The following is a 15,376-nucleotide window of genomic DNA, read 5'->3' as shown; positions in this document are numbered from 1 at the left end:
GTTTTTTGCTAGATTGGGTAGTCGGAGGATCCGACTGCATAATGTACGCAAAATCAGAACCGAAAAACTGTTCTGCAAACTCCGACCGACGCCTAAGCGTTCGTCGGTTGAAAGAAGCACAGGCCGAACAGGCTGCTACGTCGTGGGCTGGGCCTAAACAAGGCAGACAGTAAGAGTGGAAATCTTTATGAGGTATTTGTTTCCCACAGTTTAAACAATTGTTAACTTTTTCTGACATCGGCTGAGGCAAGAAAGAGTCCCCAACGGGTACTTAGCTTTAGAAGTCTTGAGTAGTATTCGGTAGAAGTAATCTCTGGATCCGACCGACCGGCACTTGCGAACAGCTTCTGCTTCGCCACGGCAAGAAAGACTGAGGAAAATGGCGTCGGCTGATGCCTTTATACCCGAAGACCAGCAGTGATGACGTCGGGTGGAGTGCGACATCAGCCGAAGCCGGACCCGGACTTTGGAATCCGGCCGACTGAAGGGCTGCCTGATGACAGGACAACCCCACTTGTTATGACTGCAGATGCATCCATGAAGGACATCCAATGACACTAGCTGCTGACACCCTAACCAGCCAAATTCCTTCAGATAGCAGCAGACGCCATAGCCTATCCCGTGTCCATCCTCATAAACAGGTCACTTGCAGAATTCAAAGTCCCCACCCTGTGGAAAACATCACACATTATTCCACTGCACAAAGGGGGCAACTCTTTAGAACTCACCATCTACCACCCAATCGCAATACTTTCACCTTTATCCAAGATATGAGAGAGAGTTGTACATTCCCAACTACTTCGGTACCTCTTACAAAACAACGTAATCTCCAAAACTCAGCATGGCTTTGGACCATCCCACAGCACCACCACAGCATTACTATCATTTACAGATATAGTTAACCACAACAGAAACAAGGGACTATTTGTATCTTCCATTTTCTTAGACCTATCTAAAGCCTTTGACATGGTAGACCATAACATTCTTCTCCAAATTTTATCTACCCTAAGACTCAGCCCCTCCACTATATCATGGTTTACTAGCTATTTATCTGGTTGACAGCAAATAATCCTATGGCATGACCAGCTGTCCCCCCCTGCTACCAGTATCCATAGATCCATCCTTGGCCCACTACTGTTCTCACTATTCACCAACCAAATCAATTCCTCCTCACTCACAACATCAGTAGTACAATACGCAAATGACACCACCCTTATAAGTGCCGCCCCCACCTTAAAGGAACTGCAAATCTTCACCCAAAACACTTTTACTCTAGCCGAAACATGGTTCACAAACATCAAACTTATTCTTAACCCCAAAAAAACTAAATTAATTCTTTTCGGCCCAGTTCATGCTCCCCCCCTCAACAACACTTTCACCATTCACTCCAAAGATAAAGTACAGTTTTGTACCTACCATAAATGTAGATGTCCGATAGGAATGCATCTGCAGTCCTTACAAATGGGTTGTCCTGTCGTCAGGCAGCCCTTCGGTCGGCCGGATTCCAAAGTCTGGGTCTGGCCTCGGCTGGTGTCGCACTTCACCCAACGTCATAGCTGCAGTTCTTCGGGTATAAAGGCATCAGCCGACGCCATTTTCCTCAGTGTTTCTTGCCCCAGATGCCAGGTGCCCTCTTGGAAGGCTAAATTTGGATAAATGCCAATGTTTCCAAATAGTAGAGAGCAAACACAAAAATAAGCATGTATGTACATATATACAAACAAATACACCATAATAGACCCCCCCAGCTAGCTATAAGATGGGCAAATACCCTAGGAGTACCACAGAGGGAAGGTGGGTAATCCTGACTGCAGATGCATTCCTATCAGACATCTACATTTATGGTAGGTACAAAACTGTACTATGTCCTTAAAGGATGCATCTGCAGTCCTTACAAATGGGTAGAATACCATAGCCAAACTAGGGGAGGAGGAAGAAGAGATTATGGTGTAGTTAGGATCCCTTGCAAAACAGCAGTGGCAAAACCTGCTCGGGATCTAGAGTATAAAGGTAAGTTATAATGCTTGGCAAATGTATGCACGGAGGTCCAAGTAGCAGCCTCTATAATGTCCTTGGTAGCCACTCCTCGTAAGAAAGCTGTGGTAGTGGCTGTAGCCCTTGTAGAGTGAGGCCTGATGTTCTCTGGAGTTTTCTTTCCATTGTAGGAATAACAAAATCTAATGCAATTTCCTATCCACTTGGAGATTGTCTGTTTTGAAATTGCTTTTCCTTCCCTTCCTGTTGCATATGCTACCAGTAGCTGGTCAGTTTTTCTATTGCCCTTGGTCCTGTCCAGGTAGTAGCGTAACTGTCTATGTACATCCAAGGTATGCAACAGTCTTTCTCCCCTGTTCTGTGGGTTGGGGAAGAATGTAGGTAGGTGGATAGCCTGATTTAAAGATACTCTGGATACCACCTTAGGCATAAAAGTTGGATTTGTTCTCATGGACACTCTATCTTGATGGAAGATCAGGAAGGGTTGCACTGCCATTAATGCCTGTAGTTCAGATACCCTTCTTGCTGAAGTGATTGCCAGCAGGAAAGCAGTCTTCCATGATAAGTATTGTAATTCTGCTTTTGCTGCTGGTTCGAAAGGAGGGAGTGTCAATTTTTCTAGCACAAAGTTCAAGTCCCATGCTGGCAACAGTGGTTTCCTAGGAGGTTTTACATTTTTAATTCCTCTCAGAAACTGCCTGAGCAGAGGATGCGAGAAGACAGGGGGATCCAAGCTGTATTCTGCTGAAATTGCTGATGCATGTATCTTGATGGAAGAATAGGACAGGCCTGTGTGGAAGAGCTCTGCCAAGTATTCCAGGATGTTGGCTATGTTTACCAGTGACACATCTTCTCCCTTTGCAGTATTCCAAATGAGATATCTTTTCCATTTTGCTGCATAATTTTTCCTTGTTGTGGGTCTGCGAGCCTCAAAGATAATGTCTTTAACCCTTTGTGATAAATTTGGGTTAATTGATCTTATGTAATGTTCCAGGCAGTCAGCTGCAGAGTTTTCAGGCTTGGATGCAGGATGTTGTAGTTGTTCTGTGTTAACAGTAATGGAACCAGGGGTAGTGTCCATATTTGTTCCCGAGACATGCTCCTTAGTAATGGGTACCAATGTTGCTTTGGCTAGTCTGGAGCTATCAGAATGATCCTTGGACGGTCCTCTTTGATCTTCAATAGCACCTTGTGCATCAAAGGAAGTGGTGGGAATGCATATGCTGTCAGGGTTTTCCAACTGAAAGATAGGGAGTCCACCTTCCAAGCTAGTGGGTGGTACGTCCTTGTGCAGAATTTCTTTAGCTGGTGATTGCGTGGGGATGCAAATAAGTCTATTTCTGGGAGTCCCCATTTTCTTGTAATGGCTTTGAAGATGTCCGGATGCAGCATCCATTCGTGGGCATCCGTGGTAGTCCTGCTTAATATGTCTGCTAGAATGTTTTCTTTTCCTGGTACAAAAATTGCTTGTAACTGAATGTTGTAGCTCAGAGCCACATTCCATAGGTCCAGTGCCATCCGGCATAGAGAGTATGAATGTGTGCCTCCCTGTTTGTTGATGTACCACATAACTGTGGTGTTGTCTGTCCTTATCGTCAACTGACCTTCTCGGAGAAATGGTCTGAATGTCTGGATTGCCAATTTTACTGCCAGCATTTCCTTTAGATTTATGTGTAGGTGCAGCTGGTCTTGAGTCCATAAGCCTTGTATGCACTTGTCCAGCATGTGGGCCCCCCAACCGAGGTCTGAGGCGTCCGTCGTGATGGTTTGGCTTGGTTGAAAGCTGTAGAAGGGCAATCCTGTGTTTGATTGACAGGCCTGAGCCCACCATAGGAACTCTTGCTTCAGGCATAGGATTATTGGAATTTTGGTTTCTAGGCTGTGCTTGTGTTGAGACCATAAATTCTTTAGGTACCACTGTAGCTTTCTCATATGCAGTCTGGCATGAGGGACCAGTATTATGCAGGATGCCATGAAGCCCAAGGCTTGCAGTACTTTTCTTGCTGTTAGATGGTTCTGCTTTGTTAATGCCAAGAAGTAGAGAGGTAGTTGCTCTTGCTTTTCTGCAGTTAGGAATGCCATTTGCTTTGATGTGTCCAGCTCTGCACCCAAAAAGGTTATTCTTTGGGATGGTATCAGCCTTGACTTTTTTATGCTGACTGTATATCCCAGGGCTTGTAGCAGGTAAATGACTCTTTGTAAGTCTTCTGTTAGCTTGTTTTTGTTGTCCGCTTGTATCAGGCAGTCGTCCAGTTAGGGGTAAATTTGGATTCCCTGAAGCCTGCAATGAGCAATTACTGATGCCAGGCATTTCGTGAACACTCTGGGCGCAGTAGATAAGCCAAAGGGCAATGCTGAGAATTGATAATGCTCTGATCCTGCAAGAAATCTGAGGTATCTTCTGCAATTTGGTCGTATGGGGACGTGCAGGTATGCCTCCTTGAGATCCAGAGTTACCAGCCAAGACTCCTTGCCCAGCATGGGAAGAAGCTGCTGTAGAGTCAGCATTTTGAATTTTGGAACAATGAGGAATGTGTTTAAAGCGGACAGGTCGAGAATAGGCCTCCATTTGTTCTCTTTTCTTGGTACCAGGAAGAGTCTGGAGTAAAATCCCTTTCCTTGCTCCATAGATGGTACCTTTTCCACAGCTCTCATCTTTAATAATTGAGATATTTGTTTTAGAGCTTCTGTCTTTTGATTTGGCGGTAGGTTTGGCATTCCTCTCTTCCGTGGTAGAGTATGGAAGTGGAACCTGTAGCCTTGGTCTATTGTTTGTAAAATCCACTTGTCTCTTGTGATGTAATGCCAGTTTATTGAGAATAAGGCTAGCTTTCCGCCTAAGGGTGCTTCTAGTTGTTCCCTGGTAGGTGGTGCCAGAGCCAAGTCACTGTGATTGTCCTGTTGCAGTGGTGGTGGCTGTGTCTGTGCCTCGCTGGTTGTTACCCTGCCACTGGCGTCCCCTGTAGGCACCCCTGGATTGGTTTCTGCCTCTTGATCGCCTATTCCTGCCTCTCTGTGCTTTAGAGGAGTCTGGAAAGGACCAAGTTTTGGAGGGCCAATTCCTGCTAAACCTTGGAGGTTGGACCTGTAAGAAATCTTTCACTGTTTGTACAGATTTTGCCTTCTCCTCCATCTTCTTCAGTACCTGTTGTGCAGGAGAACCAAATAAATTGGCCTTGTCCATGGGAACATCTAACAGTTTTGATTTGACATGGTCCGGTAAGGCCTGCTCTTTCAACCATGCATGCCTTCTGATAACTGTACCAGTCATGGCTGATCTAAAGGAAGCCTCCTGTGCATCATAGCCACATTTTAAAGAATGGTTACTAACTTGCTGAATGTTATGTACCATTTCCTGAACATACTTCTTATCAAAAGGTTCATCAGAGGACAGTTTTTTAGTTAATTGGTCAAGCATAAATTCTTGATATTGGATCATATGAAATTGACAGTTCAAGGCCCTAGCTGACAGGGTAGCAGAAGTGTAAACTTTTTTACCCCATCTCTCTAAGGACCTGGATTCCCTTTCAGAGGGGAGGGGATTTTTAGCAGAGGTAGTTGCTACAGCCTTCGGCCCCTGGGAGATAGTCTCGGGATCTGCAAAAGGAGCCTTGTATAAATGGTAGTGTGTGTCCGGGACCCTGTAGTACCTATCGGGCTTAGCAGGGGCTGGAGGTAATGAATCAGGAGCAGTACAAGCATCATTAAATGCATCATCTACAACAGAAAGAACTGGAGGTATAGCTAAAGGCCTATGTTGTGGTAAATGCAAAAAGGTTCTAAGCCTTTTCCTGGAGTCTGAAAAATCTTGGCCCTGCCACTGAAATTGTTCCCTCATAGCATGCAAGGTTTCCCCAAAGGAAAATTCCTCAGGTGGAGAGGCAGAAGGGATGGACTCTTCAGCATCAGAGTCTTCGTAAGGGGAATAAAGAGCCTCTGGAGGGTCTGTATTATCTGAATCATCAGAGGAATCATCTGTGGACACTGGCTCAGGGGGCTCTGCTCTAGGCCTCTTCTCTGGAGGTGGATGAGAGGCCCTGTCTGGATGAGGTTGGGATCCCCGGATTAAAGAAATAAGATCCTCTGCCAAGGAAAGCATTTGGGAACTGGAGCTGGGCCTGTGAGAGGGGGTCTTAACAGGCACAGTTTTTGTAGCTTTAGCTGCTTTAGCCCTGGCAAAGGCCTTAATGGACATGGCTGCAGGAGGCCTAGCAGCTCCACATGCAGGAGTTGAGATATCCAAGGGAATAGTGTCAGATAATTCCTGAGAAACCGCAACCACAGGTTGGATTTCAGAAGCCGATTCCACCAGGTTTGAAGAGGCCTCGGTAGAAGGCATGTTTTCGGCTGAAGGAAGAACCACTTGCTCTGTTTCAGCCGAAACCGAGACACTCGCGGTTGGCTTAACCGCGGTTTCGGCCGAAACCGCGGACCGCGAGTGTCGGTCCTTTTCCTTGCGTTTTTTGGATATTTGTGAAGTCGGAGGATCCGACGGCATAATATAAGCAAAATCAGTGCCAAAAAACTGCTCGGCAAATTCCGACCGACGTCTAAGCGTCCGTCGGTTAAAAGAAGCACAGGCTAGACAAGCTGCGACATCGTGGTCTGGGCCTAAACAAGGTAAGCAGTAAGAGTGGAAATCTTTATGAGGTATTTGTTTCCCACAAGTTAAACAATTATTCACTTTTTCTGAAATCGGCTGAGGCAAGAAAGAGTCCCCAACGGGGTACTTAGCTTTTTAGAAGTCTTCGAAGTAGTATTCGGTAGTAGTAATCTCTGGTTCTGACCGACCGGCACTTGCGAACAACTTCTGCTTCGGGCGCCACGCGGCAAGAAAGACTGAGGAAAATGGCGTCGGCTGATGCCTTTATACCCGAAGAACTGCAGCTATGACGTCGGGTGAAGTGCGACACCAGCCGAGGCCAGACCCAGACTTTGGAATCCGGCCGACCGAAGGGCTGCCTGATGACAGGACAACCCATTTGTAAGGACTGCAGATGCATCCTTGAAGGACATCATTCAAATCACTCCAACTACACATACTAAACTCTTAGGTTTAGAAATAGATAATAACCTCAAATTTGACATCCATATAGCACAAACCATTAAGAAAGTTAATAAAAAAAACTAAGACTTCTCTATAGGAACAAACAATTTATAACTAAACAAACCAAAGCTACTATTGCAAGAACTCATCTCTTATCCATCCTTCTCTATGCCTCCCCCATCCTTACTAATCTCCGCCAGAGTGATCTGAACAAAATGGAATCTTGTTATAACAAAATAACCAAGTTTGCTACTCTAACCTCATACAAATCCCATCACTGTCTTGCCCTTAACTAAATCAGCTGGCTCAAGCTACCTCAACTACTTCTGTTTAATCAACTCACAATAGCACATAATCTCTTATATCTTCAAGAAAAAAACCCTGAACTTCAAAATATAATTAACCCCCACATCCCTACCAGAGCCTTACGATCTAGTTCTCAGAACCTAATAAGCATTATCAGACACAAAAATTATGCTGGCAAATCTCTCTTTGCCTGCACTATTGCCAAAATCTGGAACTCACTACCTAGCCAAATAACCTCCACTATTCAATTTAAGAAACTCCTGAGAACCCACTTCTCAAACAATTGGCTTTGTTCATGCTACTCCCAAAGTTAATTTGCACCAATACCATGTTCTAGGATTCTACTAAAAGTCCCCAAATTCCTTTCACTGTAAACCTTAATAATCACTGGTTATTTCTGTAACAAAATATTGAGAGTACTCATAATTTGGAAAGACAAAAAAAAATGTTTCATGTATTTATATTTTATAGTCTATATAAACCCCACTACTAGAATGCTGTATGGTGACTTTACTAAAAGAATTGTTAATCTATACATAACTTATGTTTCTATGGAACCTATATCTCGCTATGATATTCTTGTGTAATTTCTTTATGACATGCTATTGGAGCTTTATTCCCTGGGCCTCTGCTGAAAATGGATGTGTGTCCAGTCAGACTTTCCCAGTTAACAAATGTAAAATAAAAATAAATAAAAATCTGCATCTGGGAATACTTAGTGTATCATTTGTATTCCAAGTGAATCCCCCTCTCCAGTTTCCATGGTGAGAATTCATGCTCCTTGATTAATGGACCAGAGTGGGGATGTCACACATCTAGCCTCTGACTGTCATACATCATCTCTCATACAACCTATCTCTTTGCTGGACATTCATTTCCTATTGCATTATTCCTAAGATTGTCTTCTGCTTTCCTGCCCAAACCACAGTAATTTGTTCTCTTTGACCATTCTCTGCAATTGGAGCTACTTGGAGTTCTGCTCCGATGTCCTTATTTCTTTTGTCTCAATGTGCATTCTATCAACAGTCTCAGGCACCTCATCACTTCTAGCTTCCTCCACTGCTTTGGCTTCACTGTCCAGGTTTCTGTACCACACAGTAGTACTGGTCACACCACAGTTTTATACATAAAAGAAATTATATCTACTTTGCTAATTTCCCACCTTTTATAACTAGAATAGCCCAGTTTCCAGGCTTTGCTGGTTTCAGGACTTTAGTTTCAGTGTTCAGAGCTATCCAGATCTTGCTATGGTAGAGGGAGGTTCTACTGCTTACCAGTGAGAGTGTGAGCATTGTACTGCCAATCTAACACTAGAGGAGTGGTTTCCAGCTCTGAAATTGCAATTTTATTGGCCATTTTGGGCTGATTTCTATCTATCCATTTCAACTTTCTGGCATAAAAACGCCCATTTGCATGTCTTTGAGCTTGTTTTAGATCAGCAGATCCTGTTTGGGCATCCTGCAGACTACTACAGCACCAGAAACGAGAAAGCGAGTCTTTGTGCTAACTGCAAGTACTTTTTGCTGATTTTGGTCGTTTTTATTACCTGCACTTCTCAGTAAGCTTAAAAAGTAGACTAGCTACTTATTTCACTGTATTTCTGCCTGTAAATCGTTTTCCAGTTGTGCACTTGCCTTGCATTTAAATAGTTTAAATTTTCAAGTTTTGCAAAGTTTTAATTGAGTTTACTGTTCTGGGCTACACACTCAAGTGCATTAGCCTTTCTGTGCTTATTTACTGTATACCTGCATTGTTTAGCCTGATTTAACAAAAATAAAAAAAATCTATCTTCTTTGCCAATTTCCCACCTTTTCTAACTAAAATAGTCCAGTTTCCAGGCTTTGCTGGTTTCAGTGTTCAGAGCTATCCAGACCTTGCTGTGGTAGAGGGAGGTCCTACTGCTTACCAGTGAGAGTGGGAGCATTGTACTGCCTATCTAACACTAGAAGAGTGGTTTCCAGCTCTGAAACTGCAATTTTATTGGCCACTTTTGGCTGATTGCTATCTCTTTCAACTTTCTGTCATAAATACGAGCATTTGCGCACCACACAGCACGGGGGCTAAGGTTAAACTATTCCCGGTGCCAGAAAATCTGCTCTTCGAATTTTCCCTTAGAACTAGCTAGTTTCTCAGCAGTAGCACTAAAATATGTATACCTGTGACTAGCACTTGCTCTAAAACTCACTAAAAAGCATTAGGAAGCCTTAATTTGTTACACACACTCACTTCTCCTTGGTAATAAGGACAAAATAGCCATAGGCACTAGACAGCCTACAACTGCAAGTACTATGCCAAAAAGTAAGGGAAAACAGCTCTTGTACTACACAGAAAGCACCTAACCAGGCATGTCCAAAGGTCAGCTTCTGGTGAATTCACCTGTCCACTTGATGAATCTGGGCATACAGGGGCAATGCAGCAATTGCCTCATGTACACAGACAACCCTTTCCTCCTACCACCAAACTCGAAGTAAAGCTCTCTCCCAGCCAAGACTGTACTAGGCAGTTAAGAGGAAAAGGTTAACACCCACACAACACCTCAGACAACACAGAGTCCTTCAAAACGCACACACAGCAACACAAAAAACATATGCAGAGGCTCTTAACATTAACCTACCCAAGGAACAAGGACCTCCGAAGCTGAAAAGCAATCAAACACCATCCACAAATACAATCAAAGCATCACATAGCTCACAACACCAGTGTGCCACCCAACAGCAGCCCCTAAGGCAAGACAAAGTACCCAAAACCTTAGTCATAAGTGACTCTACAGAGTCAGGCACACTGATGTCCCATTCACCAGGCTGAACAAGGAGAAAGTTGTCTGTCGGGTGCCAGGATCCACCACATAACGCATTCACTCAAGTCACTCCACAACAGGTACAAATATGACTCTGTCATTGTCCATGTTGGAGTGAATGACTTGAGACGTAACTCCCTGGACTACATGAAAAGAGACATGGAAGAGCTCTTGGATCATGTAGCCCAGGCAGGTATGACCCTAACCCTGAGTAGCATCCTGCTGTCGCCCAAAATGATACCACAGTATAAGGACAAAATGATTGACTTCAATAATTGGCTAAGCTTCTGGTGTCATTCAAAGGGGATCCAGTATCTGTCTGCCTGGGATGACATGATCAACAAACCATGATGCTTTGCAAGACATGGTTTGCAGCTGTCACCCCTGGGATTCAGGTTACTGGCTAAGGCTCTTGCCACCCCTATAGTGCCTTTTTTATGCAAGGTTCAAAGGAAAAAACTACCACTGTAAAGTACAGTTGTGTTGTGTACACTTACCATAAATGTAGATCTTCGAGTGTATTCACTGTTGCAGTCATTACATTTGTGTTATCTGCTTGGAGGTAACCCTCAGTAGGGCTGATTATCAAAGTCTTGGGTCCTGCGTCAGTTGATGTCCTTTCTTCCATGATGTCAAGTCATCAGGGGTATAAAACATGCAGCCGACGCCATTACATCAGTTTTTCTTGCCCCAGATGTCAGATGACCCCTAATGGGAAGCAATTAAATCTATAAATACAAGGATATACCTCCAACAAAAAAGCAAATACACCAAAAAGCATTTTGAGCATAGTAAGTGAGGGTAGAGGTATAGCCAACAGAAGAAAGGGGATTGGAGGGAGGGTAACCAGGACTGCAACAGTAAATACACTCGAACATCTATATTTATGGTAAGTGTACACAACTGTATTATGTTCTTCATGTTTCACTGTTGCAGTCATTACATTTGGGTAGATTCCCAAAGCTACGGTTGGGAGGAGGAATTTAACTAGAATTAGGACCAGCTATAAGGCCCTGCAAGACTGCAGTGGCAAAACCAGCTCTAGATTTAGAGAAAATTGGCAAATGATAATGCTTGGTGAAAGTATGTACAGAACTCCAGGTAGCAGCTTCTAGGATATCCCTAGTAGGAACGGCCCTGAGAAAGGCTGTAGATGTAAATGCAGCCCTGGTTGAATGGGATCTGATGCCCTGTGGGATAGGTTTTCCATGGTGCTTATAGCCGAAAAGAATGCAGTGGCCTATCCATTTTGAAATGGTTTGTTTTAAAATGGCTTTCCCCTCTGTCCCTGTAGCAAATGACACCAGCAGTTGTTCAGATTTTCTTTGAGGTTTAGTCCTGTCCAAGTAAAATCTAAGCTGTCTGTGCACATCCAAAGAGTGCAGTATCCGTTCTCCTTTGTTCTTTGGGTTAGGAAAGAAGGTAGGCAAATGAATGGACTGATTAAGAGCCACAATGGATACCACCTTGGGCATGAAGGAGGGACTGGTTCTGAGGGACACCCTGTCCGCATGAAAGATGAAAGGTTTCACTGCCATAATGGCCTGTAATTCAGAGACTCTTCTTGGAGAAGTAATAGCTAAAAGGAAAGCTGTTTTCCAGGAAAGAAATTTTAAATCTGCAGTAGCAGCTGGCTCGAAAGGAGGAAGAGTGAGTTTCTCCAAGACAAAGTTAAGATCCCATGCTGGAGATGGAGCTCTCCTGGGTGGCCTTAAGTTTTTGTCCCCTCTGAGGAACTGCTAGAGCAGTGTGTGAGAGAAAAGGGGAGGCTCTGTGCTGTAATGAGCTGAAATGGCTGAGGCATGAATTTTGATGGAGGAAAAGGACAAGCCCTTACGAAGCATCTCAGTCAAGTATTGTAGAATCTGAGGTAAATTGGGCTCTGCTGCATTGATTCCTTGAGACTGGTTCCAGGCACAAAATCTTTTCCATTTTGTAGTATAAGATTTTCTGGTACTGGGCCTCCTTGCCTCTAAAATGATATCCATCACTGATTTACTGAGGGATGGTAAAAGAGAGATTAGGTAATTAGCCAGGCTGCTAGGTTCAGGGTTTGCAGCTGAAGGTGCAGAATCTGATTCTCCTGCTGAGACAACAGGGAAGGAGTCTGAGGCAGGTGCCATGGAGCTAAGCGTGACACACTGCGCAAGAGTGGGTACCAGTGTTGGCGAGGCCAGTCTGGTGCAATTAAAATTGTCCTTAGCTTGTCATGTTTGATCTTTAGTAGTACTTTGGAGTGCGGAGGCAAGGCATAAACTGACAGGTTTTCCCTAAAGGATAGTGCATCCACTTTCCAAGCTAGCTTGTAGGGAATCCTTGTGCAAAATCTGTCCAATTGATGGTTCCAGGGGGAGGCAAACAGGTCTATATCTGGGCTCCCCCATTTTCTTGTCAACATGTTGAAAACCCTTGGTTCCAGTTTCCACTCGTGTGGGCCCTAGAGATTTCTGGTTAGTCCATCTACCAGTGTATTTAGTTTTGCTGGCAGGAATTGAGCTTGTAGATTCACTTGGCAGCTCAAGGCTGTGTTCCACAATGCCATGGGTAGTCTGCAGAGGGGGTAAGAATGAGTACCCCCATGCTCGTTTATGTACCACATCATAGTGGTGTTGTCCGTCTTTACCATTAGTTGTCCTGGAAGAATGTGGTCCTTGAAGGCTGTCAGTGCATTCTGTACAGCTAACATTTCCTTTTGATTTATGTGAAGGTGCATTTGACTTAAGTTCCATTTTCCCTGAATGCACTTCCCTGCCAGGTGAACCCCCCATGCATAGTCTGATGCATCTGTTATTAAAATTTGGGCGGCAGGGGGTAGTGTGAATGGTAGTTCCCTGTTTTGGTGGCAGGCATCTGCCCACCAAAGAAACTCTAGGCGTAGGCAAGGTATGATTGGAATCTTTGCTTCTAGACCCTGTGAATGTTGACACCATAAGCTTTTGAGATACCATTGTAGTTTCCTCATATACAACCTTGCATATGGAATTAGAAGAATGCAGGAGGCCATGAACCCCAAGGCTTGCAGAATTTGCCTTGCAGATAGCTGGGTTTGGTGGCCACTAGTTTGAAGTAGGTTGTCAAATAAATCCATTTCTCTGGCATGAGGAAATCCATCTGGGAAGTTGTATTCAAGCTTGCTCCCAGGAATATAATTTGTTGACAGGGTACCAGGTGTGATTTCTTTTCGTTTATGGTGTACCCCAGACAAGTCAGTACCCTTTGAACAAAGGCCAGATGATTCAAAAGTATGTCCTGGCTTTCTGCCTGAATTAGACAATCGTCCAGGTATGGGTATATTTGAATATTTCTTTGCCTGCAAAATGCAATGACTGGAGCTAGGCACTTTGTGAATACCCTGGGTGCAGTAGATAAGTCAAAGGGCAGTGCAAAGAACTGATAGTGCATGTAGCTGCTTTGAAGCTTAGGTATCTCCTGCAAGACTCCCTGATAGGGATGTACAGGTATGCTTCTTTTAAGTCTAGTGTTGCTAACCATGCATCTTTGCCTAGCATGGGAAGCAGCTGGTGAAGCATCAGCATTTTGAATTTTGGAATTACCAGGAAGGTGTTTAGAGTAGAAAGGTCCAGGATAGGATGCCATGTATTGCCTCTTCTGGGTACCATGAAAAGTCTCGAATAGAAACCTTGTCCCTTTTCCTCTTCTGGTACCAACTGAATAGCCTCCATGTTTAAGAGAGAGAGAGAGAGTACTTGATGATGTGCCTCTGCCCACTGATTTGGGGGTAGATCTGGCCACCCGCTTGGAGTTGGTAATGTGTGGAAGTGAAATCTGTATCCTTGGGACACTATATTTAAAACCCATTTTTCCTGGGTAATGAGTTCCCAGTTTTTGGCCTGCAGAGCAATCTTTCCGCCTAAAGGAGCATTCAGTTGGGAAGTGCTTGGAAAAATTAAAAGCAAGTCATTGAGACAATTTTCCATAGGGGGGAGTCTTACCACTCCCAGATTTGGGTGTGGAAACCCCCCACTGCTTAGTCTTGTGTGTCCCTTGGGACTGAAACCTGGTGTTTCTGCTGTCTGGGTTTGGCTTGAGAAGACCTGGAAGGGGCCAGAAAGGACCAATACTTAGTTGGCCAGTGCCTTCTAAATCTAGGAGGCTGAACCTGTAAGAAATCTTTGACAGTTTGCTTAGATTTAGCTTTATCTTCCATCCTTTTTAGAACTTCCTCAGCCTTGTTGCCAAACTGGTGGTCCTGATTTAAGGGAGCATGACTTCTAAGCACAGACCCAGTAACAGCAGCCCTGCAAGAGGCCACTAATAAATCAAATCCACATTGCAAAGTATGTTTTTCAACCTGTTCAGCAGAATGCATTAAATCCTGTAATTCTTTATGTTCAGCACAGTCAGGAATCAACATAATTTTCTGTTTAAGCAATCCAATAACATGCTGTTGATACTTTAACATATGAAATTGGCAGTTTAAAGCCCTAATGGCCAAGGTTGCATTAGTGTAAACCTTCTTACTCCATCTATCCAGCACCCTGGAATCTCTATCAGAGGGGGTAGGATTTTTATCAGTAGAAGCCTTAATGCCCTTAGGTCCCTCTGAAATAGTCTCTGAATCTGCAATAGGATTTCTAAAAAGGAACTTGTGAGAATCAGGAACCCTGTAAAATCTGTCAGGTTTTCTGGGAGTAGGAGGCAAAGAATCAGGAGCCAAACTAGATTCTGAAAAGGCATCATCAACAATATCCAGTAAAGGAGGTATAGCCAAAGGCCTATGCTAAGGCAGGAGTAAGAAATCCTTAAGCCTCTTTTTAGAATCAGAAAATTCCTGGCTTTCCCAGTGGAAATGCTCCTGCAGACTATGTAAGGTCTCACCCAAAAGAAAAATCCTCAGGAGGAGAAGCAGAGGGAATAGAGTCCACTGCATCAGAATCCTCATAAGTAGATAAGGGCAAATCCAGATCATCAGAAGAATCAGAATCCTGGTCAGAAGATTCATAAACAGCTTCAGCCCTAGGTCGCTTAGAAGGGGGGGGGGGTTGGCTTCCCCTGATTAGAGTTATAAGATTGTCAGCCATTCTTATCATTTGTTTTTTAGACCTAGAGCCCTGAGCATGCCATCTGGGCGTCGGGTTTTTAGGCATGGGTCGAGATTTTGGCCTAAATGAAGAAGGAGGCATCAGTTTAATATGCAAGTTTGCAGGCCTGAATACACCCTCAGAAGCTGGTGCCTGAAGAGCAGCTCTGGACCCATTCGAAGTTGAGAC

This window comes from Protopterus annectens, chromosome 1.part0 (assembly GCF_019279795.1).
Source record: "Protopterus annectens isolate FY-2018-M chromosome 1.part0, PAN1.0, whole genome shotgun sequence".
Lineage (NCBI taxonomy): Eukaryota > Metazoa > Chordata > Ceratodontiformes > Protopteridae > Protopterus > Protopterus annectens.
The sequence above is the reverse complement of the archived record's forward strand: the minus strand, read 5'-3'. Positions refer to the sequence as shown.